The 13,533-nt window shown below is 40.8% G+C and overlaps 1 protein-coding gene across 4 annotated transcripts in view; it reads left to right on the top strand.

Annotated features, from left to right (window-relative positions):
* Nucleotides 1–361: 361 nt before the first annotated feature.
* The window catches only part of lrrc4ca (leucine rich repeat containing 4C, genome duplicate a), a 230,509-nt gene continuing 217,337 nt past the window's right edge, over nucleotides 362–13,533 (top strand). For all 4 annotated transcript variants that reach the window (XR_007381988.1, XR_007381987.1, XM_048973055.1 and 1 more), the window contains exons 1-2: nucleotides 362–735; nucleotides 2,658–2,741. The gene's annotated coding sequence lies outside the window, so the exon portion shown is untranslated. The remainder of the gene's footprint in view (nucleotides 736–2,657; nucleotides 2,742–13,533) is intronic.

The following is a 13,533-nucleotide window of genomic DNA, read 5'->3' as shown; positions in this document are numbered from 1 at the left end:
GAGGTGCGCTATTTGATAGATTCCCACCCTCCTCCTACCTCGGGCGACCTGAGATCAGTGCAACCCGCACCCCCTCCCCATCTCGTAGCCTAGCTCGCTAATTAGAATCAGGGCGTCCATACCAGCAAAGTTAATTGTCCCTCACGGTGACCGTGTGCCGTGCAAATGAACGATAGAAAACCGATCGCGTAAATGTACATTTTTTTTTAATGCGATTTTTTTTTTTTTGTGCAAGTACGTCGCCTGCCGCTCCTGGCATGATGTCGCCCTGGGCGGTTGCCCCCTTGCCCATACCTAAATCCGCCAATGGGCCACGTATAATAAAATATATGGGTACATCATTGGAGAAGGTTAATATTTAAATTACAGCCATTGGGTTAAGTGTGCTAGATAAATGAAGCAAGGGTTCGAGAAATAAAGATTCTTCGCAGTATTATGAACAGGCAGGCGGCGCCCATCACGAGACTCTCCTTGAGATATATTAGTGAGCGCGTGACAATCACGGATCACTAGCCGAAGAACTGATTTAAAGCTTAACCTGGTTAGAAAATATAATTCGTACCGTATTTACGTGCCTTCATTTAAAGAACCTGGAAAAGCAACCTTATTTATTTACTGAATATCGAAATATTGTATGGAAAATGAAGACACGCTGACACTGCGAATTTTAATGTAAACTTTCCAGTTGAAAATGTCGACGTTGAGTATACGTTTGGGATGGAAAACGGATTGCAGGTAATTGCCTATGAAATACGCTTTCCTGACATTTTAAAAGACCTGAGTCAGTAAAACGGTTATCGCTGACAGGAATCGTTTCAAATATAGCAGGTAGCCTCCCCCCACCTGTGACTAACTAATTTTACTAAAACATTAACCATTATTTTTGCTGTTCTTCAGTATACAGTATATCGTACGTTTCTACTTTTCCAGCACTGTGATAAGATTCTCATCCATCATGTTTACACGGTAAAACGCAACGCTCGGCCAATGTTTATAAGTAATTGGTAACACTTAAGTTCAAGGTCTTCCCCTTGCCCTTAAACTGTTCCTATCTGTTTGATAAAATAACAAATGTTATTAGTAAATAACAATGTTATTCTTCTTTTACAAAGTATTAACTTTGCTCATTTCTAATAGCACGTTTACAAATTTGCTTATTTCCACTAACCTATTGTTTTATATATGCGGATTTACAAGCTCTTTTTTAAATACTAGGAGCAAGATATAATTGCAGTAGATACATTTCTTGATAAATTAATCTTTCTATATATTATTATATTCTACAATTCTTAGTACCATCCTATTATCAGACAAAACTACAGTGTTACCCTATAATTCATATTAATTAAAATGTATTATTTTATTATTCATTCACATCAATTTTGTAAATGCACATGTATTTTTTAGCCTTTTGTAGTTTTTAAAATGAGAGTCTTCCTAGACATATTCAATACAGCTAAACCTTCGTCATAACAATCTAGTCCCATTGAATGTATATGTTGGTGAATATTTTTTCATGTTTAGATTACTCATAGATTGTAATTTTATTGTGTTTGTGTATGTGATGGGCTGTGACTTCTTTGCAACCTGGATGAAGAGTTGAAAGGTGTGTGTGTGTGTGTGTATAATATATACATACACAAATACACATGTGCAATCACCCTCTACACCAGTATCCCTCAAACCAGTCATTGGAGACCCCCCCCCATGGTTCACATTTTTACTCTTTCCCAGTTCCCTGGGAGTTTGGAGAAAACAAAACTGTGGACTGTCTGGGGGTCACTGTGGACTGGTTTGAGAAACACTGCTCTGTGCAGCACTGTGTAGTTGGCTTCAAGTCATTTTAATCCTTTTTTATCCTTTTTAATAAATGCACATCATGCCAAACAGTATTGTATGAAACCTCTTTAATGTGGATAATATTCTCTATACATTCAATTAATATACATTTTTGACATTTTTGTATCTCTCGTAAGTCCAAAAATGTCAGATGCTGCAACTGTTCGAACAAATGAGCAGAGTGAGAAAACTGTTAAAACTGGGAGTTAAGTCATTTAAAATTTTAATTACTTTAGGAATAATCCTGTTATTGGAATCTTTATACTCACAAAAAGTTGTAAAACACTGTGGTTTTAAAATCGTTAATTCATAAACATTTTGTCCACAAATCTACATTACTTATGGTTAGGCTTGCAGTTTCTTTGTGAGCTATAACCCACAGGAAACCATGACAATATGGTAATATGATAATTAGCTCTTTATTTGTAATTTTTAAAATTGTATGTATAAACTTAATATCAAGGGCAACATTTCTGTCCAAGAAGGTGGTTCTTTAATTTGAAATGAGCTTGAAAGGTCAGGTAGCATAGTCACAATAAATATTACTACTAATTATAAATGTATGAAAAAAAACAACTAGCAATTAATGGCTTCCGATGCACTGCAGACATGTTATGAAGATTTTCATTTGGAAAAAACATAATTGTAAAATAAACATGATTGTGGCACCCAACGTTTTTCAGGTGGTGAAAGTCATATTTGTCATTCATTCAGTAGTAAATGGGTGCATTGGAATGTATTTTAACATTTGTTTTTTTTGTAGAAATAATTTTGGTAACAACTGGCCTTGTTTTTCTCTAAATGTCTTGTCTGGCCAGAAGACTGGACTCGGATCAGGACGTCACGATCCTCACAAACCTGCTAATGGCTCCACATCTGCTTCAACCACACTGCACTAACAGGTATGATTCTATTCTTTTGCATCCATGGATCCCTCTGGTTATAAATCCACTTTAGCTGTCAATTGCTGGATTTTCATTTTCTAAGATTGAGAGGCAGTAGCTGCTATATGCTGTTGCCATAAGGCTGTAGGCCTTGAGGGTGAAATGAGGTCACTGAGAGGGGTCTTCAGACTTGATTGCCCTCAGAGGTACAGCCAGAGTAGTTTCCCTCTTCCCTCCACTTCAGGGTGATGGACTCGCCTTGTCGTGGGCCATCGTTAAGGTTCCTTAAGGACCTCGTAAACGGTGCTCGCGAAACACCTGGGTTGTTTTAAAACATTTGGCAAATTAGCAAGGTCGTCACACCTGGGTCCAGAGCACGTCATTAACACTAAAGAGAAGTGGCTCGGAAAAGGGCTTTCTGGCATATCCGCACTCTTCCACTCAGAAACATGGGTTCATATTTTTTTCCCCGGTGTCTGCCTGTCATTTCAAACTCGATTACACCTTACTGTGGCAGTTTCTGCCTTTATCTACCACACCTCATCAAACCGAGTCTAGCGCTCATAGCCTGACCCCCTTTGCTAACAATCACTCCATCATTCTCACTAATGACGGCCCATTAAATTGTCACTCTGGCCAATAACTCAGTAGGTAAATGAATGAAATATGAACTCCTGATCTTAATCCTGGATGTCCATGTAAAACTAGTTAAGGCAGAATTGTATTTCTGAGAAAATCAGTACAGTGTCACAGGCAAGCTTTATCTAAGGATAAGGGAGAAACAGCACTGTAGCTGCCCATTATTTTTATGCATTAATTCTGTATTAAAATCCTTGTGCAGTTAAGCAAGAAACTAAACACTTTTGCTTCTTCATGCTTTTCTGTTACAATATGAATGTTCAGTCCACAGCAATAATAGATGTGGAGATTTTCAATGACAGTGTTTAAACTAGGAATCGCGTTGATTTGCATCGCATTATTCTAGGTGCCGTTTATGTATAGTGACAGCTGAGCATAAACAGCAGTTTCGATATCCCTCATTACAGGGAGTATTCAGCTGAAAACTCATTTCACCTTATCTTTCTGCTCTTGTGAAAAAAAGGAAGGATTACGTCATCTGGTATTTAGTAAGTGTGGCTAAATGTGTAATTTTACTATGCTTTTCAGAATGAAAGCAGCAAGTGTTATCTTTGTAATTGTTTAAATATGTATGTGTGGAATATAATTTTAAGCGTATCGGCAGCTTGTTGCCTTTGTGCGTGTTTAAGGAGCTGTGTTTAAGGGGATGCTGAACAGGTGAGGTGGAATTGAATGGTTCCCCTACCCTAGGGACTAGTGCTAGGGTGTCAACCTAAATTGAACACTATTGTCTGCAAACAAGCAGGATGGTCTGTCTGTAAGGGCCCATTTTCTTTCAAATTTAATTTGCTGATAGTGCAGCAGACCATCACCGGTCATTAAAGTCCGAATCAGGGGTGCAAGATACCATTTCACCCTGTCTGTTATGGCTGGAGGGGTGCTTGGCATGCAGTGGGCTGCTAGGGAGCCATTTGAGGCTTGGTCCTCCGGTGCTGTCGGGCCCTGTCTTCTCAGGTTAACCTCAAAGCATCGCTGATGGCAGCAGTCGTGCTCGCTTGACTCCCACTTTTCTCCACACTGCTGGTACTCACAGCTGTACATAAAAAATGCAGCCTTGGCCTTTGTGTCAACACTTATTACTGGTGGTTTTTCAAGCATCGGTTTTCCTGGCATGCATCATCTATCCAGCTGTGGTTTCATGTCTCTGTAGCTGAGTCCACCGCCTGGACCCAGAGCTGTGAGGAGGCATAATAATATTTTTTCACCCCGCCGTGTGTTTAGCATTTTGGAGAAGGTGTGTGTTTTATGATGGGTAAAGGTGGGTGGTGATGCAATGCATGTGGAAGACATGAGCTGTGGTATATAGTGGAAATATGGTAGGCAAATGGCACCTTTGGACTGCTAGAAAACCAGGAACTGCAGACTATTTGTCTGACAATCTAGCTTCAATGCATCCAATTTAGTCAGCAGGAGGAAGCCAAAGGAGAATGTGAAAGCTGAGAGCTGGTCCCCATTGGAACCCAGTACCTTTATGGCGTGAGTCGCTGTGTACCGCAACCAGGAGATATAAAAAGAAGCAAAACTATGACTCACCCCCCCCAAAACGCACACACTGAATTGCCGCTGCTTCACCCCCTTATGTTTTTTGGCTCATTGCTGGATCCATCAGTAAGTCTCTAATATCTGTGTACAGTGAATTTAAAAACAATATCGACTCAGTGGGCTCTGGGATCATTAATCAGACTGCATGAGTGCAGTTATATGGCAGTCAGGCTTTTTCTGTAGATCCAACGTCCTAGAGCCCTCCTCACCCCCCAACGACCCCACTCTGGCCATCACTCCAGATTAATGAATCTCCTTTGCAAAAATCCATCAAGCAGGTATCATTTTCGTTGGCTGTTGGCCCCCATGCAGAATGACGGCGTGCGGTTCATCTATCGACCCACTGTATCGAGCTGTCGGGTGATTGCTGCGGTAATCAGCACTTAACGTTGACGCAGAGTGCCAGGCTTGAAGGCACACCTCCATGACTGGGCTAACGGCAGTGAAAGAGATGTTTTCTGCGAATTCTTATTTGCAGCTAGTTAATTGTGCTACATCCCCCAGTTAATTGTGCTACATCGCCCGAAGGCTTCTCACCAGCACATTTTGCCTTTTGAAGCGACTTCTTTTCAAAATCTGATGCACGACATTACTTTGGCATTCACATCTTGCACAAAATGGGCTTGTTTTGCCCGATGTCTGTTCTTCTGACCTTTGGCTTCTTTTGGTTTGCTGTAATTAGCAAATTTATTTAAAAACGTTCAAAATTGGGGGCAGTAAGCATGATTTTTCCTATAAAAGCTTGCTCCAAAAAGACTACCTAATCCTAATTTGAGGAAAGTTCAGTGAGCGCAGAGCGGTGCCTCACAATCACTGACATGGTTGCAGATACTGTAGCAGCTGCAAGCCTTTAGACAGTAACAACATGGCTCACTGCACTTGGCCATTGTGTGATACCGAATGCAAAAGGATACAAAATGTACTGATTTATGCACTATTCTATACAGCATGTACCCAGCTACCTCAAGCCTTTATGTGATGTTTTTTTCTGCATTGTGTCTGCAGCTCTGCACAGCTGTGAAAATACGTCTTTTCATTATTGTGGTGTAATTTGGGTTGTGGCACTTTCAATTGCAGATGCAGGTTTCAGCTCTGTCAGTCATATGTGTCTGCATATATCTACGTAATTAAGGAATTATATACTTTTTATTATTGTATCCTCTCATTTTATTTCATTTTCTTGTGTTAATTTCAGGCTTGAATCCTGAAGCGTTTTTCTGCCACTGTCTCCATCAGGGTGTGAACCATGTTCTGTTACAAAGTGCAGCTCCATACTGAATCTGTCTGTAACAATGCACCATGCAGTGCAGCCTGGAGTTGTGTGTGTGCTCGGGGGGGTGTATGAGAAGCTGGGGACACACTTGCTGTTGCATCCACTACCCTTGCCTTGTCTTCCTTAGCTCACATTCCTCGCAAAGCACAAAGGTCATGGGGCAGTGGGGGACGTAAACACCAAGCAGGTTGCCCCTCCGTGGCGCTGACTGTACGCCTGCCTAAGAGGGTCACGACCCCACACTTGGTTCGGCAGGTGCTCAGGAAACGCCTAATGATTCACTGCCTAATTACTACAAGGAGGCGTTTGTGTTCCCAAAGTCACGCTGTGTAAATAAGAGAAAAAACAAAAAACAAGCAAATCCTTTACTCATCTGGGAAAGCGCCCCTCCTCCCCCAAGGAGCCGGTCAAAAAGCCCCCCTTTGAATATGTGTGTAGATCACCACTTTAACTTTCTTATTCTCTGCTCTGTCCATGCTTCTGGCTGGCAATACCTAAAATAGTGATTATCCCTTTGATGGTAGCTGACAGAAATCATGGAATCAAGGACACTCTGCAAACCACGCAGGGTCACATGAGTCACGTTGTGATGTGTGTGTTTGCTGATTTCTCGCAATACCTCCCAGGCCAAATGATTGAATTATAACCTTCGAAAAAGGAGGTGGAGAGAGGAGCAGGGTGCAATTACGGCACACAAGCTATCTCAGGGAGACCTTTGCCTTTCCCAAATGTTAGTGATGAACATGTGACCCACGCTGCCATCATGAATCGTGCATCAGTCAGTGTAATGAATGTGGACATTCGATGGCTGATAGATGCACTGGCTCTTGGAAGATAAAATTCCCTTTCATCTTTATGCCTTATCTAGCTTTATCAACGGACAACATTCGGATGGGATCCAAAGGATGTTGAATCTTGATGCAAAATTCAATAGCATTACTTGTAAAGGTTCTGCACAAAGAAAAGAGCAAAAAACTATCAATATATTTAGGTTTTTCAGCATTTTTTCACTAAATCACAGTGCATGGCAAGCACAATAAATGTTCCTTCATTTGAATTTGTTAATTCAAATTTGACCCATTATTTATTTATATATTTTTTAAATTATCAAGCTGTGAACCAGCATGGGAACTGGAATCATGATTTCCACAGCAATATACGCAGGGCTGACACATCTTGGGCACTGACATTTTGGTGGTGGAGGGATGTGGAATGCCAATCTGGGCGCCACAGAGACCACCTCTCCAACTCGATGTGGCGTAACCGCCCGACCTCCTCTTCCCTTGCATTCTCTGCCACCTGAGCAGGGGTGTGACAATCAGAGTGACCACCTGATGCTCTCACTGTCCTCGCATAGCCCCTGGTGACATCACTTCACTGACAACACTTTTTTTTGAAGTTTAATATAACCATCCGTTGCTTGTCTGATTACCGCTGACTCCACTTTGGGACACGGGAGCATTGTGTTTTGACACAGATTATGACTGATGAGGTGATCCTTCTGCTGGACATGTTGTGCATGGTTGCATTATAAACCATGTGCTAATTCCGGGATTCTGTATTCCTCAATGTTTGGAGCCACTCACCGCGACAAAGATACTGACAGGCACATATTTCACCTAGTCATTAACGTGAATCGACGTCATTCTACACGCAGTAGGCCTCCCCTCCTGAATTCCCCCAGCTGCTCCCCCATCCCTCCACGCCTGCCATCTAGTTTGATTCCCTAATAGTGTTTATCATCATCCTGGCTTGAAATTAATTTGGAATCTCTCTTCATGCTCCTGATTTTGAAATAATTAAGAGAGGCAGGGCTCCGGAAAGGCACTGCCCTATCAGCCTGTGCCTCCATCCACTTCTTTGCTAATTGCTCCGTGTGGGCCAACTCATGGGTGGATGGGCAGAGGAGGGTGCTGCAGGTGGACAGTGGCTGTAGGTGGGGGCTCTGGCTGGAAATGAAAGCTGCTTGTATAGAGCGGCATGTGCGACCTCCTCATGACTCTGACCACTTGACACCATGTTACACACAGTATTCTTTTGATGCTGTTTTGCTTTCATTCATTCCAATTGAAAGCAATGTCTCCTCCTCCTCCTCCGAAACATCTGTGAAATGTGAGAAAATATTAATGGGCCAAGCACCACATGTGTGTCTTATAAAAGAGGTGTTTTTCATATGCTCCCATTTAGTGTGAGGCTCACTTTCTGTTCAATAAGAGACCGAGTTCGCGTTTCCGTATGCAGCGCCAGTCAAATGATAAATGCTCGGAATGGGTATGACAAACAAACCGAATCCTCACAATCGTGCTCCAGACGCAGAAGACGGCGGCGTCAAGGCGCACAACGGCGTATAACAGCGGACCACGATGGCATCGCTTTCATTTCCGCTTCGTGGCGGCTTCAAGCGGAGCCCTGCGGAGCCACAAGCCTGTGCACTGCGTCGATAACCTTGAAGAGAGGTGGAATGAATTTCCTTTCAGAACTCCCACGGTTTCTGCCAGATCCCTGTCTGTCTAGGGAGGCGAAATGGATTTGCCTACGTTTTTTCACTTTCCTTCCTCTAACTAGTGATTCTAGCCATACTTGGCTCTGCAAGTCTTTTGTTAATATTGTTAGGGAGCCTGCATTATTCAGCGTGTATCAAAAATTTATCCAGTTGAAAAATGAAAATAAGACAAAAACGGAAAGTTAAATGACTTTGGAGTGTTTTACTGGCATTGGGCTAGTCATCTAAAAACTCACAGTATGGATTCTGTAATGGAGCAAAATGTTTTTTTTTGTTCTCAATTAAGATTGTGGTCGAATAAAAACAAATAAAATGGCATCAAACAGCCCTGTTGGTTTTGGATTGGTTCTACAGATGACTTCTCTTAGTATCTGTAGAAATCACTCAATTCTCATATCTAAACACAGTTTTGCATTGTGTGTGTGTGTGTGTGTGTGTGGGGGGGGTGATGCCTTCTTGACTTGTGGTCAGAAGTTTGACATGTGGTGGAGGGATGGTAGCTGCAAGGCAAGAAGAGGAAGACTAAGTACCAGAAACTGCTTTCAAGGCTCCATTCAATAACCCTGATCCCACAAGAGCTTTAGGATGTAATCATAGTTAATGTAGTCAGAATGCATTTCTTGTTGTCTTACACCAAGTATTATGTGAGATTACCCAAACAATGGGGGGAGGATGAACTGGCCAGTGCTTAGAGAGCAGGTGGGATGCCATTTGTTGTGGTTCGGCTCGGACGTGAAATAAAATATTGAGGTATAATATATGGTGAGATGTTTTTAGAAAAATCCTTGTGGGCCATTACTCTGGGTAATGGCAACTGTCAAAACAGGATAATCATAAATGTGAAGCCAAGGTGAATTTTAATCTCACAATCTCACATCTGACATGGCAACTTGGGCTTTTGCACTGTGACATCAGGCAAACCCGGAAGCTTGCTCACTCGTTTTTGTCTGGAGTTGCACTGGCAGCAGGCAGGAAGCAATTTAAAGAGTCCCACAACGGTGGGCAAAGGCTGAGGGGAGTGAGACGGGACAGATGCTGTGATTGCTCGGGCAGATCCATGCTCACGAGAAGAGACAAGTAATTATTTTACAACTGATGTTCGGTTCAGCAATGGATTTGAGTGGCAAACCTCAGTTTTTCATGTGTTAAATCAGTTAGAATGCAAACGCAAAAGGGCACATATTAGGTTACTGCTCATTGTAAATAGACTGTTGTTAATGTTACACTGAAATCCAGTCTCAAGGAGAAAACGAACTAAATGTTTATAATATCTAATAAATGCATGGTGGCAGAAGGGTAATGGGACTGGAGACTAACATACTGAATACTAACATGATAATGCAACAGACTGTCAGTAAGCACTGCAGTGCCGCTTGAATGTTAAATAAAGCCTGACTCAAGCGGACTAAAGCTGTCTCTTGAAGCTAACTTGTATATGTTCATTAGTAAAGTCACATTCCAAAACCGTTTCCGGCATCAAACGTTTCCGTTTCCTGCAACTAGCAAATGTGCCTGGCCGTTCGCCCTAAAAGCTGCTGAATGCTCCTTCTGTCTTGGCCAATGGGCAGCGACGCTGACAGAGCACTAGAAAGGCAAAGAAGCAGCACCCTTATACATACCTCTGACTCAGAGCCTGTGTATGCTGTTGTTTGCTTAAACATGTCAGTAACTGTCAGTATTTTTCAGTAAAATCATAAGCTCTACTATATATAATACACATGCCTATTGTGTACAATATACTATATATTTCTATGGTATCCATCCATCAATCCATCCATCCATCCATAACTGCTTGTCGTATCCAGGATCACGGAGGGAGATGGGGGGGGGCTTGGAGCCTATCCCAGACAGCACAGGACACACAAGACTGAAGTGCAACCTACAGTACATGGGCTATAAATATGACATATTTACTATGTCAGTGTAGGGTATATACAGTATCAGCTCTGCAGTATTGTTAATACTATTATGGAACTTAACCTGCTGGTATTGACATTCACACAGATAATGCATGTTAAATTCTCAACCAAAAATATCAGCCACCCTTATGTAACAAAGATGCGTACCTTGTAGAGAACAAAGCTAGCCGGTCTTGGGTGGTATGTGTCTCTGTGTGTTTGTTTATGTCATCGAAAGGTATGCAGTTTGCATCCTGTGCTCAGCAGAGTTACCACTAGAGGTGAGCAAAATTATCTGTACAGTATCTGTTCAATGAACAAAGTTTTCCATATTCAAAATAGGTGGGGCTTAACCCGGAAGTGTTACATTTTATGGATATTTTTGTGAGAATACATAAGACTCTTGTTTCTTGATTTTACAAGTGTTTACAAGTCATTTATGTTATGCTATTTCCTAACATCATGATCTGACTCCACTAGCAGCTAGTGTCTGATAAGGTCAGCTGTCCTTCATGCACCAGCTTGGTATCCATATGTAGACCTCAATCATGTCATGTGGACAGGTGATGCAGCTGTTCAGGTGCCTCGCAACCTGTCATATATATCAGGAGAAGATGATGCAGGCTAACCATGTAATGAATAAGGTGAAGTTTGCATGTGCTAGTGCTCCACTAAACTCCTCCCTATATGTTCTATTTTGAAAGATGATGTCCCTGGCTTGCTGACTCAAGGGGTTGCTAGGGCTTAGGACTCTGCCTATTGTCTTTTCTTTCCAAGTTTTAATTTTGAGTTTTTATTGCATTACCTCAATCTTCAGCCCTTTCACTTAGTATTTATAGAAAGAGGCCTGTTGAATTTGTGTTCCTCCTACTCATCTTTGTTGTTCTCCCTGCTTGTGGACACCACTTCTCCCACGTGCTGTTTACCACACTACTGTAATACCGTTCCACTTTGTTCTGTAAAATCAGCAAGCAACCTTACACACAGTATTGCCTTCAGCTTTACTTTTCAGTTGTTTAATTAATGCATGCATAGATGAGGTTTGAGGCTCTTTCTTTCCAGTTCAAGGTCATAGTGAACCTGGAACATTTCACAAGAAGCACAAAGCAGGGACACCCTGGACAAGATGTCAGTCCATCACAGGGCAAATCACTAACATAATTATATTCAATGGGCAATTAAGATAGATCGATCCACCTAAACAACTTGCCCTTGTCCATGTGAATTGAGCACACACATATACTTTGTTTTCATATTTTTTTGTGGGGACTCTCCATTCATTTCTATGGGAAAACCCCTAATCCAAACAATGGCAACCTTAACCCCTACCCAGCTCTAATCCTAACCACAAGTAACCAAACAAAATATAAGACTTTTGGCATTTTTAGCTTTTTGATTGCATTCACAGACTTTTTTGAGTTTCTCCTTTGTGGGGACTGAAAAAATGGTCCTCACAAGGTAAAAAAAACAGGTCTTTATCACATTTTGAGGACATTTGTTCCCCACAATGTAATATATATTTGACCATACACACACACACACACATACACGTACACACGCGCACACACACATACACGTACACACACACTAGTCCAGAAACTAATCCAGAACCCTGAATGTGTAACATAACAGTGATACTCTTTGAAGTTTTGATATTGTATAGTTATGCAAAATATTACTTAAAAAGGTAAAATAAGGTCAGTTGGACAATCAGGAATAATAGAGATCGGAGTTGAACTGTAATAATATTTTGTCAAATGGATGAAGTACCGAAACATTCTTGAACTGAAAAAAAATATTGCACAAGATGGTGCAATAAATACAGGGAATGATTGTGAAAGCGTCATGCTGTGATGGAACCTGTTGATTTATTTGGTAATTGTTTTTCTTACTGAATGTTCACTGTACTGTTTTCAGTATGTTTGCCAATACAAAGTGAAACAAGTTTGTCAGTGCCCAGTGAAATATCAATGTGCAAATGACAATCTTTAAAAAAAAAAAAAAAAAAAAAAAACACAGATCAAAATAAACGTATTATTTTATTATTGCACTTTAGAGTGCAATCGCAACAACAAAGTGCAATATGCAGCTTTAATATGATCTGGGAGAGTCATTAATTTAAAAGAATTTAAGGTACTGCTCCATATGTTTACCTACTGGATTACTGTTTTGATTATGCTATGGCACAAGAAATTTCTCTTTATTATTAGTGACATCAATGTAACATTCCGCTAAATTCAAGTATTTTGCCAGATCTCTTCATGTTTTTAATAATTCTCTTAACTTTCTGGTTAAAAATCTATAACCGAGCATTGCCAGTGATGATGGATTAATGGACTACATCCATCTTACTCTTGCAGGGGAAATTATGACTGAAGTTTACATAAATTATGAACAAACGTGATTGATTCCTTTTTAATGTAACCAACCTGAAAGAAAATATGAAAGCATACTCCACCATCTCTAAGAATAACAAAAATATATTACAAATCAAGTAATATATGGTATCTTCTCTAAAACCTTGAAATATGAGTTATTAATTAATTCCATTGATTGTAGGTTGTCTTGGAAGTACAGTAATCTCAGCCTCATTCAAACCTCCTTCTTTATTCCAGTAGTTTATGCAAAGACTTTACATGTACCATGCAATTTTCAACATTCTGGTGTACACAGACATACATTTAACATTCTGGTTTCCCAACAACTCGCAATATAAACCAGAATTTAACCCTCTGGAGTCAGTGATCAAAGACTCAAGGCCAAGAAGACGAGGTCCTCAAAGGTAAAAGAGCATTTTCTATAAGAACTGTTGAATCAAATGTGCGATATATCATCTGTATATGGCAATGGGGAAAAAAGATAATATGACATTTGTGCAGAAACCTTCAGAAATGTTCAAGGACACCCTTTAGGATAAGAGCTGAATCTCTGTTGTCCAGAAGACTTCATATGTCC

This window comes from Brienomyrus brachyistius, chromosome 13, assembly GCF_023856365.1.
Source record: "Brienomyrus brachyistius isolate T26 chromosome 13, BBRACH_0.4, whole genome shotgun sequence".
Lineage (NCBI taxonomy): Eukaryota > Metazoa > Chordata > Actinopteri > Osteoglossiformes > Mormyridae > Brienomyrus > Brienomyrus brachyistius.
This window is presented reverse-complemented; position numbering and strand designations above follow the sequence as displayed.